Source organism: Anomaloglossus baeobatrachus, chromosome 7 (assembly GCF_048569485.1).
Source record: "Anomaloglossus baeobatrachus isolate aAnoBae1 chromosome 7, aAnoBae1.hap1, whole genome shotgun sequence".
NCBI lineage: Eukaryota > Metazoa > Chordata > Amphibia > Anura > Aromobatidae > Anomaloglossus > Anomaloglossus baeobatrachus.
This window is the reverse complement of record NC_134359.1, coordinates 205,781,978-205,801,377: the sequence shown is the minus strand read 5'-3', so window position 1 is coordinate 205,801,377 and position 19,400 is coordinate 205,781,978. Positions and strand designations below refer to the sequence as shown.

At 38.2% G+C, this 19,400-nt stretch overlaps 18 non-coding genes across 18 annotated transcripts; all 18 read left to right on the top strand.

The window, feature by feature from the left end:
• The first annotated feature begins 184 nt into the window (after window positions 1–184).
• On the top strand, window positions 185–258 carry TRNAT-UGU (transfer RNA threonine (anticodon UGU)). The gene has a single exon. It is a non-coding gene; the product is annotated as a tRNA-Thr (tRNA).
• A 777-nt stretch (window positions 259–1,035) lies between these two features.
• Window positions 1,036–1,109, top strand: TRNAT-UGU (transfer RNA threonine (anticodon UGU)). Its single transcript has one exon. It is a non-coding gene; the product is annotated as a tRNA-Thr (tRNA).
• Window positions 1,110–1,886: 777 nt separating this feature from the next.
• On the top strand, window positions 1,887–1,960 carry TRNAT-CGU (transfer RNA threonine (anticodon CGU)). The gene has a single exon. It is a non-coding gene; the product is annotated as a tRNA-Thr (tRNA).
• A 1,627-nt stretch (window positions 1,961–3,587) lies between these two features.
• TRNAT-CGU (transfer RNA threonine (anticodon CGU)) lies at window positions 3,588–3,661 on the top strand. The gene has a single exon. It is a non-coding gene; the product is annotated as a tRNA-Thr (tRNA).
• A 777-nt stretch (window positions 3,662–4,438) lies between these two features.
• TRNAT-CGU (transfer RNA threonine (anticodon CGU)) lies at window positions 4,439–4,512 on the top strand. Its single transcript has one exon. It is a non-coding gene; the product is annotated as a tRNA-Thr (tRNA).
• A 778-nt stretch (window positions 4,513–5,290) lies between these two features.
• On the top strand, window positions 5,291–5,364 carry TRNAT-CGU (transfer RNA threonine (anticodon CGU)). Its single transcript has one exon. It is a non-coding gene; the product is annotated as a tRNA-Thr (tRNA).
• Window positions 5,365–6,142: 778 nt separating this feature from the next.
• Window positions 6,143–6,216, top strand: TRNAT-CGU (transfer RNA threonine (anticodon CGU)). Its single transcript has one exon. It is a non-coding gene; the product is annotated as a tRNA-Thr (tRNA).
• A 1,629-nt stretch (window positions 6,217–7,845) lies between these two features.
• On the top strand, window positions 7,846–7,919 carry TRNAT-CGU (transfer RNA threonine (anticodon CGU)). The gene has a single exon. It is a non-coding gene; the product is annotated as a tRNA-Thr (tRNA).
• A 778-nt stretch (window positions 7,920–8,697) lies between these two features.
• On the top strand, window positions 8,698–8,771 carry TRNAT-CGU (transfer RNA threonine (anticodon CGU)). Its single transcript has one exon. It is a non-coding gene; the product is annotated as a tRNA-Thr (tRNA).
• A 1,630-nt stretch (window positions 8,772–10,401) lies between these two features.
• TRNAT-CGU (transfer RNA threonine (anticodon CGU)) lies at window positions 10,402–10,475 on the top strand. The gene has a single exon. It is a non-coding gene; the product is annotated as a tRNA-Thr (tRNA).
• Window positions 10,476–12,954: 2,479 nt separating this feature from the next.
• Window positions 12,955–13,028, top strand: TRNAT-CGU (transfer RNA threonine (anticodon CGU)). The gene has a single exon. It is a non-coding gene; the product is annotated as a tRNA-Thr (tRNA).
• A 778-nt stretch (window positions 13,029–13,806) lies between these two features.
• TRNAT-CGU (transfer RNA threonine (anticodon CGU)) lies at window positions 13,807–13,880 on the top strand. Its single transcript has one exon. It is a non-coding gene; the product is annotated as a tRNA-Thr (tRNA).
• Window positions 13,881–14,658: 778 nt separating this feature from the next.
• TRNAT-CGU (transfer RNA threonine (anticodon CGU)) lies at window positions 14,659–14,732 on the top strand. The gene has a single exon. It is a non-coding gene; the product is annotated as a tRNA-Thr (tRNA).
• Window positions 14,733–15,510: 778 nt separating this feature from the next.
• TRNAT-CGU (transfer RNA threonine (anticodon CGU)) lies at window positions 15,511–15,584 on the top strand. The gene has a single exon. It is a non-coding gene; the product is annotated as a tRNA-Thr (tRNA).
• Window positions 15,585–16,362: 778 nt separating this feature from the next.
• On the top strand, window positions 16,363–16,436 carry TRNAT-CGU (transfer RNA threonine (anticodon CGU)). The gene has a single exon. It is a non-coding gene; the product is annotated as a tRNA-Thr (tRNA).
• A 778-nt stretch (window positions 16,437–17,214) lies between these two features.
• On the top strand, window positions 17,215–17,288 carry TRNAT-CGU (transfer RNA threonine (anticodon CGU)). The gene has a single exon. It is a non-coding gene; the product is annotated as a tRNA-Thr (tRNA).
• Window positions 17,289–18,066: 778 nt separating this feature from the next.
• TRNAT-CGU (transfer RNA threonine (anticodon CGU)) lies at window positions 18,067–18,140 on the top strand. The gene has a single exon. It is a non-coding gene; the product is annotated as a tRNA-Thr (tRNA).
• A 778-nt stretch (window positions 18,141–18,918) lies between these two features.
• Window positions 18,919–18,992, top strand: TRNAT-CGU (transfer RNA threonine (anticodon CGU)). Its single transcript has one exon. It is a non-coding gene; the product is annotated as a tRNA-Thr (tRNA).
• The last annotated feature ends 408 nt before the right edge of the window (window positions 18,993–19,400 follow it).

The window sequence follows — 19,400 nt, the reverse complement described above, 5'->3', positions numbered from 1 at the left end:
GTTTAGGGTTTTAATATCAGTAATTCAATAAAGATTGTATTTTTTGTCACTATTGAAGCCCTGAAAATTAGTCCAGTAAAGAAAGAATTTGCATTAGTCGTCTATCTCTAGACATTCAAGGACACTGAAAGACATGAGATGAGGGCGACTCTACCAGTAGTGCTTTTCTAATCTTACTCAAAGTGGTGCTGTGGCTTAGTTGGTTAAAGCGCCTGTCTTGTAAACAGGAGATCCTGAGTTCGAATCTCAGCAGTGCCTTCTTTTCATAGCCTCAGTACTGAAGTTTCTATGTTTAACAAAGTACTTTCCTTGTAAAAATACTATAAAGTCAAACTTGTTTTTCTCATATCCCTTCCTTAGATAGTGCAATGGAGAGATTCTAAATCTGTGTTGTCTAAGTACTCAAAAGGAAGAAGATGTCAGCTAATGTAGGATGGCATCAAGCATGCCAAATGAAAACAGTGGGTTTACTTTTGCCAGACTGAAATGTTAGAAAAGTTTGATAGCAGCCTTCTTGAACAGGAAATGCTGGAAATATTCACTGCTTGGGCTGAAAAAGATAATTTAGAGTTTCAACATTGGAGATGAAGATTACTTCAACAAGTATGGGATTCAAAAACCATGCATGCAGAGCACAATGGATTAGTAGTCATACACCATAACCACTCGGCAGCTCGTCAACAGGAAGAGTCTGTAGCCAGATGATGTGATCTAATGAGGATTTTGACAAGTCTGTGCAATTTCACTAAAGATTGTGTATGAGCTTCTGGCAAAGTGGCTCTTATCATATCTACAACAGTGGATTATGTCAAGAGTTGGACAAGCTCAAACTTTATCAGAGATTAACCAAAGTTTAGGGTTTTAATATCTGTAATTCAATAAAGATTGTATTTTTTGTCACTATTGAAGCCCTGAAAATTAGTCCAGTAAAGAAAGAATTTGCATTAGTCGTCTATCTCTAGACATTCAAGGACACTGAAAGACATGAGATGAGGGCGACTCTACCAGTAGTGCTTTTCTAATCTTACTCAAAGTGGTGCTGTGGCTTAGTTGGTTAAAGCGCCTGTCTTGTAAACAGGAGATCCTGAGTTCGAATCTCAGCAGTGCCTTCTTTTCATAGCCTCAGTACTGAAGTTTCTATGTTTAACAAAGTACTTTCCTTGTAAAAATACTATAAAGTCAAACTTGTTTTTCTCATATCCCTTCCTTAGATAGTGCAATGGAGAGATTCTAAATCTGTGTTGTCAAAGTACTCAAAAGGAAGAAGATGTCAGCCAATGTAGGATGGCATCAAGCATGCCAAATGAAAACAGTGGGTTTACTTTTGCCAGACTGAAATGTTAGAAAAGTTTGATAGCAGCCTTCTTGAACAGGAAATGCTGGAAATATTCACTGCTTGGGCTGAAAAAGATAATTTAGAGTTTCAACATTGGAGATGAAGATTACTTCAACAAGTATGGGATTCAAAAACCATGCATGCAGAGCACAATGGATTAGTAGTCATACGCCATAACCACTCGGCAGCTCGTCTACAGGAAGAGTCTGTAGCCAGATGATGTGATCTAATAAGGATTTTGACAAGTCTGTGCAATTTCACTAAAGATTGTGTATGAGCTTCTGGCAAAGTGGCTCTTATCATATCTACAACAGTGGATTATGTCAAGAGTTGGACAAGCTCAAACTTTATCAGAGATTAACCAAAGTTTAGGGTTTTAATATCAGTAATTCAATAAAGATTGTATTTTTTGTCACTATTGAAGCCCTAAAAATTAGTCCAGTAAAGAAAGAATTTGCATAAGTCGTCTATCTCTAGACATTCAAGGACACTGAAAGACATGAGGTGATGGCGACTCTACCAGTAGTGCTTTTCTACTCTTACACAATGTGGTGCTGTGGCTTAGTTGGTTAAAGCGCCTGTCTCGTAAACAGGAGATCCTGAATTCGAATCTCAGCAGTGCCTTCTTTTCATAGCCTCAGTACTGAAGTTTCTATGTTTAACAGTGTACTTTCCTTGTAAAAATACTATAAAGTCAAACTTGTCTTTCTCATATCCCTTCCTTAGATAGTGCAATGGAGAGATTCTAAATCTGTGTTGTCTAAGTACTCAAAAGGAAGAAGATGTCAGCCAATGTAGGATGGCATCAAGCATGCCAAATGAAAACAGTGGGTTTACTTTTGCCAGACTGAAATGTTAGAAAAGTTTGATAGCAGCCTTCTTGAACAGGAAATGCTGGAAATATTCACTGCTTGGGCTGAAAAAGATAATTTAGAGTTTCAACATTGGAGATGAAGGTAACTTCAACAAGTATGGGATTCAAAAACCATGCATGCAGAGCACAATGGATTAGTAGTCATACGCCATAACCACTCGGCAGCTCGTCTACAGGAAGAGTCTGTAGCCAGATGATGTGATCTAATGAGGATTTTGACAAGTCTGTGCAATTTCACTAAAGATTGTGTATGAGCTTCTGGCAAAGTGCCTCTTATCACACCTACGACAGTGGATTATGTCAAGAGTTAGATTAGCTCAAACTTTATCAAAGATTAACTAAAGTTTAGGGTTTTAATATCAATAATTCAATAAAGATTGTATTTTTTGTCACTATTGAAGCCCTGAAAATTAGTCCAGTTAAAAAAGAATTTGCATTAGTCGTCTATCTCTAGACATTTAAGGACACTGAAAGACATGAGGTGAGGGCGACTCTACCAGTAGTGCTTTTCTAATCCTACTCAAAGTGGTGCTGTGGCTTAGTTGGTTAAAACGCCTGTCTTGTAAACAGGAGATCCTGAGTTTGAATTTCAGCAGTGCCTTCTTTTCATAGCCTCAGTACTGAAGTTTCTATGTTTAACAAAGTACTTTCCTTGTAAAAATACTATAAAGTCAAACTTGTCTTTCTCATATCCCTTCCTTAGATAGTGCAATGGAGAGATTCTAAATCTGTGTTGTCTAAGTACTCAAAAGGAAGAAGATGTCAGCCAATGTAGGATGGCATCAAGCATGCCAAATGAAAACAGTGGGTTTACTTTTGCCAGACTGAAATGTTAGAAAAGTTTGATAGCAGCCTTCTTGAACAGGAAATGCTGGAAATATTCACTGCTTGGGCTGAAAAAGATAATTTAGAGTTTCAACATTGGAGATGAAGGTAACTTCAACAAGTATGGGATTCAAAAACCATGCATGCAGAGCACAATGGATTAGTAGTCATACGCCATAACCACTCGGCAGCTCGTCTACAGGAAGAGTCTGTAGCCAGATGATGTGATCTAATGAGGATTTTGACAAGTCTGTGCAATTTCACTAAAGATTGTGTATGAGCTTCTGGCAAAGTGGCTCTTATCATATCTACAACAGTGGATTGTCAAGAGTTGGACAAGCTCAAACTTTATCAGAGATTAACCAAAGTTTAGGGTTTTAATATCAGTAATTCAATAAAGATTATATTTTTTTGTCACTATTGAAGCCCTAAAAATTAGTCCAGTAAAGAAAGAATTTGCATAAGTCGTTTATCTCTAGACATTCAAGGACACTCAAAGACATGAGGTGAGGGCGACTCTACCAGTAGTGCTTTTCTACTCTTACACAAAGTGGTGCTGTGGCTTAGTTGGTTAAAGCGCCTGTCTCGTAAACAGGAGATCCTGAGTTCGAATCTCAGCAGTGCCTTCTTTTCATAGCCTCAGTACTGAAGTTTCTATGTTTAACAGTGTATTTTCCTTGTAAAAATACTATAAAGTCAAACTTGTCTTTCTCATATCCCTTCCTTAGATAGTGCAATGGAGAGATTCTAAATCTGTGTTGTCAAAGTACTCAAAAGGAAGAAGATGTCAGCCAATGTAGGATGGCATCAAGCATGCCAAATGAAAACAGTGGGTTTACTTTTGCCAGACTGAAATGTTAGAAAAGTTTGATAGCAGCCTTCTTGAACAGGAAATGCTGGAAATATTCACTGCTTGGGCTGAAAACGATAATTTAGAGTTTCAACATTGGAGATGAAGATTACTTCAACAAGTATGGGATTCAAAAACCATGCATGCAGAGCACAATGGATTAGTAGTCATACGCCATAACCACTCGGCAGCTCGTCTACAGGAAGAGTCTGTAGCCAGATGATGTGATCTAATGAGGATTTTGACAAGTCTGTGCAATTTCACTAAAGATTGTGTATGAGCTTCTGGCAAAGTGGCTCTTATCATATCTACAACAGTGGATTATGTCAAGAGTTGGACAAGCTCAAACTTTATCAGAGATTAACCAAAGTTTAGGGTTTTAATATCAGTAATTCAATAAAGATTGTATTTTTTGTCACTATTGAAGCCCTAAAAATTAGTCCAGTAAAGAAAGAATTTGCATAAGTCGTCTATCTCTAGACATTCAAGGACACTGAAAGACATGAGGTGATGGCGACTCTACCAGTAGTGCTTTTCTACTCTTACACAAAGTGGTGCTGTGGCTTAGTTGGTTAAAGCGCCTGTCTCGTAAACAGGAGATCCTGAGTTCGAATCTCAGCAGTGCCTTCTTTTCATAGCCTCAGTACTGAAGTTTCTATGTTTAACAGTGTACTTTCCTTGTAAAAATACTATAAAGTCAAACTTGTCTTTCTCATATCCCTTCCTTAGATAGTGCAATGGAGAGATTCTAAATCTGTGTTGTCAAAGTACTCAAAAGGAAGAAGATGTCAGCCAATGTAGGATGGCATCAAGCATGCCAAATGAAAACAGTGGGTTTACTTTTGCCAGACTGAAATGTTAGAAAAGTTTCGATAGCAGCCTTCTTGAACAGGAAATGCTGGACATACTCACTGCTTGGGCTGAAAAAGATAATTTAGAGTTTCAACATTGGAGATGAAGGTAACTTCAACAAGTATGGGATTCAAAAACCATGCATGCAGAGCACAATGGATTAGTAGTCATACGCCATAACCACTCGGCAGCTCGTCTACAGGAAGAGTCTGTAGCCAGATGATGTGATCTAATGAGGATTTTGACAAGTCTGTGCAATTTCACTAAAGATTGTGTATGAGCTTCTGGCAAAGTGGCTCTTATCATATCTACAACAGTGGATTATGTCAAGAGTTGGACAAGCTCAAACTTTATCAGAGATTAACCAAAGTTTAGGGTTTTAATATCAGTAATTCAATAAAGATTGTATTTTTTGTCACTATTGAAGCCCTAAAAATTAGTCCAGTAAAGAAAGAATTTGCATAAGTCGTCTATCTCTAGACATTCAAGGACACTGAAAGACATGAGGTGATGGCGACTCTACCAGTAGTGCTTTTCTACTCTTACACAAAGTGGTGCTGTGGCTTAGTTGGTTAAAGCGCCTGTCTCGTAAACAGGAGATCCTGAGTTCGAATCTCAGCAGTGCCTTCTTTTCATAGCCTCAGTACTGAAGTTTCTATGTTTAACAGTGTACTTTCCTTGTAAAAATACTATAAAGTCAAACTTGTCTTTCTCATATCCCTTCCTTAGATAGTGCAATGGAGAGATTCTAAATCTGTGTTGTCAAAGTACTCAAAAGGAAGAAGATGTCAGCCAATGTAGGATGGCATCAAGCATGCCAAATGAAAACAGTGGGTTTACTTTTGCCAGACTGAAATGTTAGAAAAGTTTCGATAGCAGCCTTCTTGAACAGGAAATGCTGGAAATACTCACTGCTTGGGCTGAAAAAGATAATTTAGAGTTTCAACATTGGAGATGAAGGTAACTTCAACAAGTATGGGATTCAAAAACCATGCATGCAGAGCACAATGGATTAGTAGTCATACGCCATAACCACTCGGCAGCTCGTCTACAGGAAGAGTCTGTAGCCAGATGATGTGATCTAATGAGGATTTTGACAAGTCTGTGCAATTTCACTAAAGATTGTGTATGAGCTTCTGGCAAAGTGGCTCTTATCATATCTACAACAGTGGATTATGTCAAGAGTTGGACAAGCTCAAACTTTATCAGAGATTAACCAAAGTTTAGGGTTTTAATATCAGTAATTCAATAAAGATTGTATTTTTTGTCACTATTGAAGCCCTAAAAATTAGTCCAGTAAAGAAAGAATTTGCATAAGTCGTCTATCTCTAGACATTCAAGGACACTGAAAGACATGAGGTGATGGCGACTCTACCAGTAGTGCTTTTCTACTCTTACACAAAGTGGTGCTGTGGCTTAGTTGGTTAAAGCGCCTGTCTCGTAAACAGGAGATCCTGAATTCGAATCTCAGCAGTGCCTTCTTTTCATAGCCTCAGTACTGAAGTTTCTATGTTTAACAGTGTACTTTCCTTGTAAAAATACTATAAAGTCAAACTTGTCTTTCTCATATCCCTTCCTTAGATAGTGCAATGGAGAGATTCTAAATCTGTGTTGTCTAAGTACTCAAAAGGAAGAAGATGTCAGCCAATGTAGGATGGCATCAAGCATGCCAAATGAAAACAGTGGGTTTACTTTTGCCAGACTGAAATGTTAGAAAAGTTTGATAGCAGCCTTCTTGAACAGGAAATGCTGGAAATATTCACTGCTTGGGATGAAAAAGATAATTTAGAGTTTCAACATTGGAGATGAAGGTAACTTCAACAAGTATGGGATTCAAAAACCATGCATGCAGAGCACAATGGATTAGTAGTCATACGCCATAACCACTCGGCAGCTCGTCTACAGGAAGAGTCTGTAGCCAGATGATGTGATCTAATGAGGATTTTGACAAGTCTGTGCAATTTCACTAAAGATTGTGTATGAGCTTCTGGCAAAGTGCCTCTTATCACACCTACGACAGTGGATTATGTCAAGAGTTAGATTAGCTCAAACTTTATCAAAGATTAACTAAAGTTTAGGGTTTTAATATCAATAATTCAATAAAGATTGTATTTTTTGTCACTATTGAAGCCCTGAAAATTAGTCCAGTAAAGAAAGAATTTGCATTAGTCGTCTATCTCTAGACATTTAAGGACACTGAAAGACATGAGGTGAGGGCGACTCTACCAGTAGTGCTTTTCTAATCCTACTCAAAGTGGTGCTGTGGCTTAGTTGGTTAAAACGCCTGTCTTGTAAACAGGAGATCCTGAGTTTGAATTTCAGCAGTGCCTTCTTTTCATAGCCTCAGTACTGAAGTTTCTATGTTTAACAGTGTACTTTCCTTGTAAAAATACTATAAAGTCAAACTTGTCTTTCTCATATCCCTTCCTTAGATAGTGCAATGGAGAGATTCTAAATCTGTGTTGTCAAAGTACTCAAAAGGAAGAAGATGTCAGCCAATGTAGGATGGCATCAAGCATGCCAAATGAAAACAGTGGGTTTACTTTTGCCAGACTGAAATGTTAGAAAAGTTTCGATAGCAGCCTTCTTGAACAGGAAATGCTGGACATACTCACTGCTTGGGCTGAAAAAGATAATTTAGAGTTTCAACATTGGAGATGAAGGTAACTTCAACAAGTATGGGATTCAAAAACCATGCATGCAGAGCACAATGGATTAGTAGTCATACGCCATAACCACTCGGCAGCTCGTCTACAGGAAGAGTCTGTAGCCAGATGATGTGATCTAATGAGGATTTTGACAAGTCTGTGCAATTTCACTAAAGATTGTGTATGAGCTTCTGGCAAAGTGGCTCTTATCATATCTACAACAGTGGATTATGTCAAGAGTTGGACAAGCTCAAACTTTATCAGAGATTAACCAAAGTTTAGGGTTTTAATATCAGTAATTCAATAAAGATTGTATTTTTTGTCACTATTGAAGCCCTAAAAATTAGTCCAGTAAAGAAAGAATTTGCATAAGTCGTCTATCTCTAGACATTCAAGGACACTGAAAGACATGAGGTGATGGCGACTCTACCAGTAGTGCTTTTCTACTCTTACACAAAGTGGTGCTGTGGCTTAGTTGGTTAAAGCGCCTGTCTCGTAAACAGGAGATCCTGAGTTCGAATCTCAGCAGTGCCTTCTTTTCATAGCCTCAGTACTGAAGTTTCTATGTTTAACAGTGTACTTTCCTTGTAAAAATACTATAAAGTCAAACTTGTCTTTCTCATATCCCTTCCTTAGATAGTGCAATGGAGAGATTCTAAATCTGTGTTGTCAAAGTACTCAAAAGGAAGAAGATGTCAGCCAATGTAGGATGGCATCAAGCATGCCAAATGAAAACAGTGGGTTTACTTTTGCCAGACTGAAATGTTAGAAAAGTTTCGATAGCAGCCTTCTTGAACAGGAAATGCTGGACATACTCACTGCTTGGGCTGAAAAAGATAATTTAGAGTTTCAACATTGGAGATGAAGGTAACTTCAACAAGTATGGGATTCAAAAACCATGCATGCAGAGCACAATGGATTAGTAGTCATACGCCATAACCACTCGGCAGCTCGTCTACAGGAAGAGTCTGTAGCCAGATGATGTGATCTAATGAGGATTTTGACAAGTCTGTGCAATTTCACTAAAGATTGTGTATGAGCTTCTGGCAAAGTGGCTCTTATCATATCTACAACAGTGGATTATGTCAAGAGTTGGACAAGCTCAAACTTTATCAGAGATTAACCAAAGTTTAGGGTTTTAATATCAGTAATTCAATAAAGATTGTATTTTTTGTCACTATTGAAGCCCTAAAAATTAGTCCAGTAAAGAAAGAATTTGCATAAGTCGTCTATCTCTAGACATTCAAGGACACTGAAAGACATGAGGTGATGGCGACTCTACCAGTAGTGCTTTTCTACTCTTACACAAAGTGGTGCTGTGGCTTAGTTGGTTAAAGCGCCTGTCTCGTAAACAGGAGATCCTGAGTTCGAATCTCAGCAGTGCCTTCTTTTCATAGCCTCAGTACTGAAGTTTCTATGTTTAACAGTGTACTTTCCTTGTAAAAATACTATAAAGTCAAACTTGTCTTTCTCATATCCCTTCCTTAGATAGTGCAATGGAGAGATTCTAAATCTGTGTTGTCAAAGTACTCAAAAGGAAGAAGATGTCAGCCAATGTAGGATGGCATCAAGCATGCCAAATGAAAACAGTGGGTTTACTTTTGCCAGACTGAAATGTTAGAAAAGTTTCGATAGCAGCCTTCTTGAACAGGAAATGCTGGAAATACTCACTGCTTGGGCTGAAAAAGATAATTTAGAGTTTCAACATTGGAGATGAAGGTAACTTCAACAAGTATGGGATTCAAAAACCATGCATGCAGAGCACAATGGATTAGTAGTCATACGCCATAACCACTCGGCAGCTCGTCTACAGGAAGAGTCTGTAGCCAGATGATGTGATCTAATGAGGATTTTGACAAGTCTGTGCAATTTCACTAAAGATTGTGTATGAGCTTCTGGCAAAGTGGCTCTTATCATATCTACAACAGTGGATTATGTCAAGAGTTGGACAAGCTCAAACTTTATCAGAGATTAACCAAAGTTTAGGGTTTTAATATCAGTAATTCAATAAAGATTGTATTTTTTGTCACTATTGAAGCCCTAAAAATTAGTCCAGTAAAGAAAGAATTTGCATAAGTCGTCTATCTCTAGACATTCAAGGACACTGAAAGACATGAGGTGATGGCGACTCTACCAGTAGTGCTTTTCTACTCTTACACAAAGTGGTGCTGTGGCTTAGTTGGTTAAAGCGCCTGTCTTGTAAACAGGAGATCCTGAATTCGAATCTCAGCAGTGCCTTCTTTTCATAGCCTCAGTACTGAAGTTTCTATGTTTAACAGTGTACTTTCCTTGTAAAAATACTATAAAGTCAAACTTGTCTTTCTCATATCCCTTCCTTAGATAGTGCAATGGAGAGATTCTAAATCTGTGTTGTCAAAGTACTCAAAAGGAAGAAGATGTCAGCCAATGTAGGATGGCATCAAGCATGCCAAATGAAAACAGTGGGTTTACTTTTGCCAGACTGAAATGTTAGAAAAGTTTCGATAGCAGCCTTCTTGAACAGGAAATGCTGGACATACTCACTGCTTGGGCTGAAAAAGATAATTTAGAGTTTCAACATTGGAGATGAAGGTAACTTCAACAAGTATGGGATTCAAAAACCATGCATGCAGAGCACAATGGATTAGTAGTCATACGCCATAACCACTCGGCAGCTCGTCTACAGGAAGAGTCTGTAGCCAGATGATGTGATCTAATGAGGATTTTGACAAGTCTGTGCAATTTCACTAAAGATTGTGTATGAGCTTCTGGCAAAGTGGCTCTTATCATATCTACAACAGTGGATTATGTCAAGAGTTGGACAAGCTCAAACTTTATCAGAGATTAACCAAAGTTTAGGGTTTTAATATCAGTAATTCAATAAAGATTGTATTTTTTGTCACTATTGAAGCCCTAAAAATTAGTCCAGTAAAGAAAGAATTTGCATAAGTCGTCTATCTCTAGACATTCAAGGACACTGAAAGACATGAGGTGATGGCGACTCTACCAGTAGTGCTTTTCTACTCTTACACAAAGTGGTGCTGTGGCTTAGTTGGTTAAAGCGCCTGTCTCGTAAACAGGAGATCCTGAGTTCGAATCTCAGCAGTGCCTTCTTTTCATAGCCTCAGTACTGAAGTTTCTATGTTTAACAGTGTACTTTCCTTGTAAAAATACTATAAAGTCAAACTTGTCTTTCTCATATCCCTTCCTTAGATAGTGCAATGGAGAGATTCTAAATCTGTGTTGTCAAAGTACTCAAAAGGAAGAAGATGTCAGCCAATGTAGGATGGCATCAAGCATGCCAAATGAAAACAGTGGGTTTACTTTTGCCAGACTGAAATGTTAGAAAAGTTTCGATAGCAGCCTTCTTGAACAGGAAATGCTGGAAATACTCACTGCTTGGGCTGAAAAAGATAATTTAGAGTTTCAACATTGGAGATGAAGGTAACTTCAACAAGTATGGGATTCAAAAACCATGCATGCAGAGCACAATGGATTAGTAGTCATACGCCATAACCACTCGGCAGCTCGTCTACAGGAAGAGTCTGTAGCCAGATGATGTGATCTAATGAGGATTTTGACAAGTCTGTGCAATTTCACTAAAGATTGTGTATGAGCTTCTGGCAAAGTGGCTCTTATCATATCTACAACAGTGGATTATGTCAAGAGTTGGACAAGCTCAAACTTTATCAGAGATTAACCAAAGTTTAGGGTTTTAATATCAGTAATTCAATAAAGATTGTATTTTTTGTCACTATTGAAGCCCTAAAAATTAGTCCAGTAAAGAAAGAATTTGCATAAGTCGTCTATCTCTAGACATTCAAGGACACTGAAAGACATGAGGTGATGGCGACTCTACCAGTAGTGCTTTTCTACTCTTACACAAAGTGGTGCTGTGGCTTAGTTGGTTAAAGCGCCTGTCTTGTAAACAGGAGATCCTGAATTCGAATCTCAGCAGTGCCTTCTTTTCATAGCCTCAGTACTGAAGTTTCTATGTTTAACAGTGTACTTTCCTTGTAAAAATACTATAAAGTCAAACTTGTCTTTCTCATATCCCTTCCTTAGATAGTGCAATGGAGAGATTCTAAATCTGTGTTGTCAAAGTACTCAAAAGGAAGAAGATGTCAGCCAATGTAGGATGGCATCAAGCATGCCAAATGAAAACAGTGGGTTTACTTTTGCCAGACTGAAATGTTAGAAAAGTTTGATAGCAGCCTTCTTGAACAGGAAATGCTGGAAATATTCACTGCTTGGGCTGAAAAAGATAATTTAGAGTTTCAACATTGGAGATGAAGGTAACTTCAACAAGTATGGGATTCAAAAACCATGCATGCAGAGCACAATGGATTAGTAGTCATACGCCATAACCACTCGGCAGCTCGTCTACAGGAAGAGTCTGTAGCCAGATGATGTGATCTAATGAGGATTTTGACAAGTCTGTGCAATTTCACTAAAGATTGTGTATGAGCTTCTGGCAAAGTGCCTCTTATCACACCTACGACAGTGGATTATGTCAAGAGTTAGATTAGCTCAAACTTTATCAAAGATTAACTAAAGTTTAGGGTTTTAATATCAATAATTCAATAAAGATTGTATTTTTTGTCACTATTGAAGCCCTGAAAATTAGTCCAGTAAAGAAAGAATTTGCATTAGTCGTCTATCTCTAGACATTTAAGGACACTGAAAGACATGAGGTGAGGGCGACTCTACCAGTAGTGCTTTTCTAATCCTACTCAAAGTGGTGCTGTGGCTTAGTTGGTTAAAACGCCTGTCTTGTAAACAGGAGATCCTGAGTTTGAATTTCAGCAGTGCCTTCTTTTCATAGCCTCAGTACTGAAGTTTCTATGTTTAACAAAGTACTTTCCTTGTAAAAATACTATAAAGTCAAACTTGTCTTTCTCATATCCCTTCCTTAGATAGTGCAATGGAGAGATTCTAAATCTGTGTTGTCTAAGTACTCAAAAGGAAGAAGATGTCAGCCAATGTAGGATGGCATCAAGCATGCCAAATGAAAACAGTGGGTTTACTTTTGCCAGACTGAAATGTTAGAAAAGTTTGATAGCAGCCTTCTTGAACAGGAAATGCTGGAAATATTCACTGCTTGGGCTGAAAAAGATAATTTAGAGTTTCAACATTGGAGATGAAGGTAACTTCAACAAGTATGGGATTCAAAAACCATGCATGCAGAGCACAATGGATTAGTAGTCATACGCCATAACCACTCGGCAGCTCGTCTACAGGAAGAGTCTGTAGCCAGATGATGTGATCTAATGAGGATTTTGACAAGTCTGTGCAATTTCACTAAAGATTGTGTATGAGCTTCTGGCAAAGTGGCTCTTATCATATCTACAACAGTGGATTGTCAAGAGTTGGACAAGCTCAAACTTTATCAGAGATTAACCAAAGTTTAGGGTTTTAATATCAGTAATTCAATAAAGATTATATTTTTTTGTCACTATTGAAGCCCTAAAAATTAGTCCAGTAAAGAAAGAATTTGCATAAGTCGTTTATCTCTAGACATTCAAGGACACTCAAAGACATGAGGTGAGGGCGACTCTACCAGTAGTGCTTTTCTACTCTTACACAAAGTGGTGCTGTGGCTTAGTTGGTTAAAGCGCCTGTCTCGTAAACAGGAGATCCTGAGTTCGAATCTCAGCAGTGCCTTCTTTTCATAGCCTCAGTACTGAAGTTTCTATGTTTAACAGTGTACTTTCCTTGTAAAAATACTATAAAGTCAAACTTGTCTTTCTCATATCCCTTCCTTAGATAGTGCAATGGAGAGATTCTAAATCTGTGTTGTCAAAGTACTCAAAAGGAAGAAGATGTCAGCCAATGTAGGATGGCATCAAGCATGCCAAATGAAAACAGTGGGTTTACTTTTGCCAGACTGAAATGTTAGAAAAGTTTCGATAGCAGCCTTCTTGAACAGGAAATGCTGGACATACTCACTGCTTGGGCTGAAAAAGATAATTTAGAGTTTCAACATTGGAGATGAAGGTAACTTCAACAAGTATGGGATTCAAAAACCATGCATGCAGAGCACAATGGATTAGTAGTCATACGCCATAACCACTCGGCAGCTCGTCTACAGGAAGAGTCTGTAGCCAGATGATGTGATCTAATGAGGATTTTGACAAGTCTGTGCAATTTCACTAAAGATTGTGTATGAGCTTCTGGCAAAGTGGCTCTTATCATATCTACAACAGTGGATTATGTCAAGAGTTGGACAAGCTCAAACTTTATCAGAGATTAACCAAAGTTTAGGGTTTTAATATCAGTAATTCAATAAAGATTGTATTTTTTGTCACTATTGAAGCCCTAAAAATTAGTCCAGTAAAGAAAGAATTTGCATAAGTCGTCTATCTCTAGACATTCAAGGACACTGAAAGACATGAGGTGATGGCGACTCTACCAGTAGTGCTTTTCTACTCTTACACAAAGTGGTGCTGTGGCTTAGTTGGTTAAAGCGCCTGTCTCGTAAACAGGAGATCCTGAGTTCGAATCTCAGCAGTGCCTTCTTTTCATAGCCTCAGTACTGAAGTTTCTATGTTTAACAGTGTACTTTGCTTGTAAAAATACTATAAAGTCAAACTTGTCTTTCTCATATCCCTTCCTTAGATAGTGCAATGGAGAGATTCTAAATCTGTGTTGGCAAAGTACTCAAAAGGAAGAAGATGTCAGCCAATGTAGGATGGCATCAAGCATGCCAAATGAAAACAGTGGGTTTACTTTTGCCAGACTGAAATGTTAGAAAAGTTTCGATAGCAGCCTTCTTGAACAGGAAATGCTGGAAATACTCACTGCTTGGGCTGAAAAAGATAATTTAGAGTTTCAACATTGGAGATGAAGATTACTTCAACAAGTATGGGATTCAAAAACCATGCATGCAGAGCACAATGGATTAGTAGTCATACGCCATAACCACTCGGCAGCTCGTCTACAGGAAGAGTTTGTAGCCAGATGATGTGATCTAATGAGGATTTTGACAAGTCTGTGCAATTTCACTAAAGATTGTGTATGAGCTTCTGGCAAAGTGGCTCTTATCATATCTACAACAGTGGATTATGTCAAGAGTTGGACAAGCTCAAACTTTATCAGAGATTAACCAAAGTTTAGGGTTTTAATATCAGTAATTCAATAAAGATTGTATTTTTTGTCACTATTGAAGCCCTAAAAATTAGTCCAGTAAAGAAAGAATTTGCATAAGTCGTCTATCTCTAGACATTCAAGGACACTGAAAGACATGAGGTGATGGCGACTCTACCAGTAGTGCTTTTCTACTCTTACACAAAGTGGTGCTGTGGCTTAGTTGGTTAAAGCGCCTGTCTCGTAAACAGGAGATCCTGAGTTCGAATCTCAGCAGTGCCTTCTTTTCATAGCCTCAGTACTGAAGTTTCTATGTTTAACAGTGTACTTTCCTTGTAAAAATACTATAAAGTCAAACTTGTCTTTCTCATATCCCTTCCTTAGATAGTGCAATGGAGAGATTCTAAATCTGTGTTGTCAAAGTACTCAAAAGGAAGAAGATGTCAGCCAATGTAGGATGGCATCAAGCATGCCAAATGAAAACAGTGGGTTTACTTTTGCCAGACTGAAATGTTAGAAAAGTTTCGATAGCAGCCTTCTTGAACAGGAAATGCTGGAAATACTCACTGCTTGGGCTGAAAAAGATAATTTAGAGTTTCAACATTGGAGATGAAGGTAACTTCAACAAGTATGGGATTCAAAAACCATGCATGCAGAGCACAATGGATTAGTAGTCATACGCCATAACCACTCGGCAGCTCGTCTACAGGAAGAGTCTGTAGCCAGATGATGTGATCTAATGAGGATTTTGACAAGTCTGTGCAATTTCACTAAAGATTGTGTATGAGCTTCTGGCAAAGTGGCTCTTATCATATCTACAACAGTGGATTATGTCAAGAGTTGGACAAGCTCAAACTTTATCAGAGATTAACCAAAGTTTAGGGTTTTAATATCAGTAATTCAATAAAGATTGTATTTTTTGTCACTATTGAAGCCCTAAAAATTAGTCCAGTAAAGAAAGAATTTGCATAAGTCGTCTATCTCTAGACATTCAAGGACACTGAAAGACATGAGGTGATGGCGACTCTACCAGTAGTGCTTTTCTACTCTTACACAAAGTGGTGCTGTGGCTTAGTTGGTTAAAGCGCCTGTCTCGTAAACAGGAGATCCTGAGTTCGAATCTCAGCAGTGCCTTCTTTTCATAGCCTCAGTACTGAAGTTTCTATGTTTAACAGTGTACTTTCCTTGTAAAAATACTATAAAGTCAAACTTGTCTTTCTCATATCCCTTCCTTAGATAGTGCAATGGAGAGATTCTAAATCTGTGTTGTCAAAGTACTCAAAAGGAAGAAGATGTCAGCCAATGTAGGATGGCATCAAGCATGCCAAATGAAAACAGTGGGTTTACTTTTGCCAGACTGAAATGTTAGAAAAGTTTCGATAGCAGCCTTCTTGAACAGGAAATGCTGGAAATACTCACTGCTTGGGCTGAAAAAGATAATTTAGAGTTTCAACATTGGAGATGAAGATTACTTCAACAAGTATGGGATTCAAAAACCATGCATGCAGAGCACAATGGATTAGTAGTCATACGCCATAACCACTCGGCAGCTCGTCTACAGGAAGAGTTTGTAGCCAGATGATGTGATCTAATGAGGATTTTGACAAGTCTGTGCAATTTCACTAAAGATTGTGTATGAGCTTCTGGCAAAGTGGCTCTTATCATATCTACAACAGTGGATTATGTCAAGAGTTGGACAAGCTCAAACTTTATCAGAGATTAACCAAAGTTTAGGGTTTTAATATCAGTAATTCAATAAAGATTGTATTTTTTGTCACTATTGAAGCCCTAAAAATTAGTCCAGTAAAGAAAGAATTTGCATAAGTCGTCTATCTCTAGACATTCAAGGACACTGAAAGACATGAGGTGATGGCGACTCTACCAGTAGTGCTTTTCTACTCTTACACAAAGTGGTGCTGTGGCTTAGTTGGTTAAAGCGCCTGTCTCGTAAACAGGAGATCCTGAGTTCGAATCTCAGCAGTGCCTTCTTTTCATAGCCTCAGTACTGAAGTTTCTATGTTTAACAGTGTACTTTCCTTGTAAAAATACTATAAAGTCAAACTTGTCTTTCTCATATCCCTTCCTTAGATAGTGCAATGGAGAGATTCTAAATCTGTGTTGTCAAAGTACTCAAAAGGAAGAAGATGTCAGCCAATGTAGGATGGCATCAAGCATGCCAAATGAAAACAGTGGGTTTACTTTTGCCAGACTGAAATGTTAGAAAAGTTTCGATAGCAGCCTTCTTGAACAGGAAATGCTGGAAATACTCACTGCTTGGGCTGAAAAAGATAATTTAGAGTTTCAACATTGGAGATGAAGGTAACTTCAACAAGTATGGGATTCAAAAACCATGCATGCAGAGCACAATGGATTAGTAGTCATACGCCATAACCACTCGGCAGCTCGTCTACAGGAAGAGTCTGTAGCCAGATGATGTGATCTAATGAGGATTTTGACAAGTCTGTGCAATTTCACTAAAGATTGTGTATGAGCTTCTGGCAAAGTGGCTCTTATCATATCTACAACAGTGGATTATGTCAAGAGTTGGACAAGCTCAAACTTTATCAGAGATTAACCAAAGTTTAGGGTTTTAATATCAGTAATTCAATAAAGATTGTATTTTTTGTCACTATTGAAGCCCTAAAAATTAGTCCAGTAAAGAAAGAATTTGCATAAGTCGTCTATCTCTAGACATTCAAGGACACTGAAAGACATGAGGTGATGGCGACTCTACCAGTAGTGCTTTTCTACTCTTACACAAAGTGGTGCTGTGGCTTAGTTGGTTAAAGCGCCTGTCTCGTAAACAGGAGATCCTGAGTTCGAATCTCAGCAGTGCCTTCTTTTCATAGCCTCAGTACTGAAGTTTCTATGTTTAACAGTGTACTTTCCTTGTAAAAATACTATAAAGTCAAACTTGTCTTTCTCATATCCCTTCCTTAGATAGTGCAATGGAGAGATTCTAAATCTGTGTTGTCAAAGTACTCAAAAGGAAGAAGATGTCAGCCAATGTAGGATGGCATCAAGCATGCCAAATGAAAACAGTGGGTTTACTTTTGCCAGACTGAAATGTTAGAAAAGTTTCGATAGCAGCCTTCTTGAACAGGAAATGCTGGAAATACTCACTGCTTGGGCTGAAAAAGATAATTTAGAGTTTCAACATTGGAGATGAAGGTAACTTCAACAAGTATGGGATTCAAAAACCATGCATGCAGAGCACAATGGATTAGTAGTCATACGCCATAACCACTCGGCAGCTCGTCTACAGGAAGAGTCTGTAGCCAGATGATGTGATCTAATGAGGATTTTGACAAGTCTGTGCAATTTCACTAAAGATTGTGTATGAGCTTCTGGCAAAGTGGCTCTTATCATATCTACAACAGTGGATTATGTCAAGAGTTGGACAAGCTCAAACTTTATCAGAGATTAACCAAAGTTTAGGGTTTTAATATCAGTAATTCAATAAAGATTGTATTTTTTGTCACTATTGAAGCCCTAAAAATTAGTCCAGTAAAGAAAGAATTTGCATAAGTCGTCTATCTCTAGACATTCAAGGACACTGAAAGACATGAGGTGATGGCGACTCTACCAGTAGTGCTTTTCTACTATTACACAAAGTGGTGCTGTGGCTTAGTTGGTTAAAGCGCCTGTCTCGTAAACAGGAGATCCTGAGTTCGAATCTCAGCAGTGCCTTCTTTTCATAGCCTCAGTACTGAAGTTTCTATGTTTAACAGTGTACTTTCCTTGTAAAAATACTCTAAAGTCAAAATTGTCTTTCTCATATCCCTTCCTTAGATAGTGCAATGGAGAGATTCTAAATCTGTGTTGTCAAAGTACTCAAAAGGAAGAAGATGTCAGCCAATGTAGGATGGCATCAAGCATGCCAAATGAAAACAGTGGGTTTACTTTTGCCAGACTGAAATGTTAGAAAAGTTTCGATAGCAGCCTTCTTGAACAGGAAATGCTGGAAATACTCACTGCTTGGGCTGAAAAAGATAATTTAGAGTTTCAACATTGGAGATGAAGGTAACTTCAACAAGTATGGGATTCAAAAACCATGCATGCAGAGCACAATGGATTAGTAGTCATACGCCATAACCACTCGGCAGCTCGTCTACAGGAAGAGTCTGTAGCCAGATGATGTGATCTAATGAGGATTTTGACAAGTCTGTGCAATTTCACTAAAGATTGTGTATGAGCTTCTGGCAAAGTGGCTCTTATCATATCTACAACAGTGGATTATGTCAAGAGTTGGACAAGCTCAAACTTTATCAGAGATTAACCAAAGTTTAGGGTTTTAATATCAGTAATTCAATAAAGATTGTATTTTTTGTCACTATTGAAGCCCTAAAAATTAGTCCAGTAAAGAAAGAATTTGCATAAGTCGTCTATCTCTAGACATTCAAGGACACTGAAAGACATGAGGTGATGGCGACTCTACCAGTAGTGCTTTTCTACTCTTACACAAAGTGGTGCTGTGGCTTAGTTGGTTAAAGCGCCTGTCTCGTAAACAGGAGATCCTGAGTTCGAATCTCAGCAGTGCCTTCTTTTCATAGCCTCAGTACTGAAGTTTCTATGTTTAACAGTGTACTTTCCTTGTAAAAATACTATAAAGTCAAAATTGTCTTTCTCATATCCCTTCCTTAGATAGTGCAATGGAGAGATTCTAAATCTGTGTTGTCAAAGTACTCAAAAGGAAGAAGATGTCAGCCAATGTAGGATGGCATTAAGCATGCCAAATGAAAACAGTGGGTTTACTTTTGCCAGACTGAAATGTTAGAAAAGTTTCGATAGCAGCCTTCTTGAACAGGAAATGCTGGAAATACTCACTGCTTGGGCTGAAAAAGATAATTTAGAGTTTCAACATTGGAGATGAAGGTAACTTCAACAAGTATGGGATTCAAAAACCATGCATGCAGAGCACAATGGATTAGTAGTCATACGCCATAACCA